This window comes from Octopus bimaculoides, chromosome 7, assembly GCF_001194135.2.
Source record: "Octopus bimaculoides isolate UCB-OBI-ISO-001 chromosome 7, ASM119413v2, whole genome shotgun sequence".
Lineage (NCBI taxonomy): Eukaryota > Metazoa > Mollusca > Cephalopoda > Octopoda > Octopodidae > Octopus > Octopus bimaculoides.
In genome coordinates this window covers 16,091,843-16,092,731 of record NC_068987.1, presented here as the reverse complement: position 1 = coordinate 16,092,731, position 889 = coordinate 16,091,843, and positions in this window count along the sequence as shown.

Below are 889 nucleotides of genomic sequence, written 5' to 3'. Positions count from 1 at the left end.
GCACGGATTTCCCTTGAATCGACAAAGCTTCAGTTCTCTTCTCTTCCACAATCTCAACTATCAGGCTGTCTCCCGTAAACTTTCGCTTTAATTCGTCCGTCACATAAACGATTTCATTCTTTCTCAAACCTCCCCACTACATCTGTTTTAAAAAGTGACGATCTTGCGAGACATCCTGTTCAGAAGTTCCCTTTTCTTTTCTTCTTCTTGCAGGGTCCGGAGGTAGTACCCATGGCCTTCCTAAGCTGTTGAGATCGATGTCACCAAATTTCCTCTTAGACATAATTAAGGTCCAACAGAGAAAGCTGAGACGGATTTTCATAACGCGAAGATCAAAGTCCCCAGGGTAACAAAATAAAAAAAAAAGGTCGGGGTTGCTCACTGAATTAACTAATCTCCTTTAATTCATAATATTGAAGTATTTCAGACAGAGGTCAGGCTGGGAACGACCAGTAAGTTGTTGAAGTGGTGAACTACAGGTTTGAGGATACCCAGAACACTGTTTCAGGTATCGTATTATCCTCGGAAGCAATCCCCTACACGGCTCTCTGTCTCACTTATATACAACAGATATAATTAATGGCGACAGAAGCAGTATTAATATCCAAAGGTAATCTTAATCTCCTACTTAATGTGGAGGTGGTGTTAGAATATAGAATACTGGGTGATTTACCTTGACAGAAGGCAAATAAATCCTTACGAGATTTTTCGCAATATTCTGTATTCTAACACAACCTTCACGAAAAGTTGGGAGATTAAGATTACAATAAATGTATTGTATAGAGCGGTAAGACTCTGCTGCATATGCTGTCAGAAGCGCAAGCTTGGTACCATGTTGGACGTGTTGTACCGAAAATGAAGGAAAGAACAGAAGCTCCAATGTTGGGGG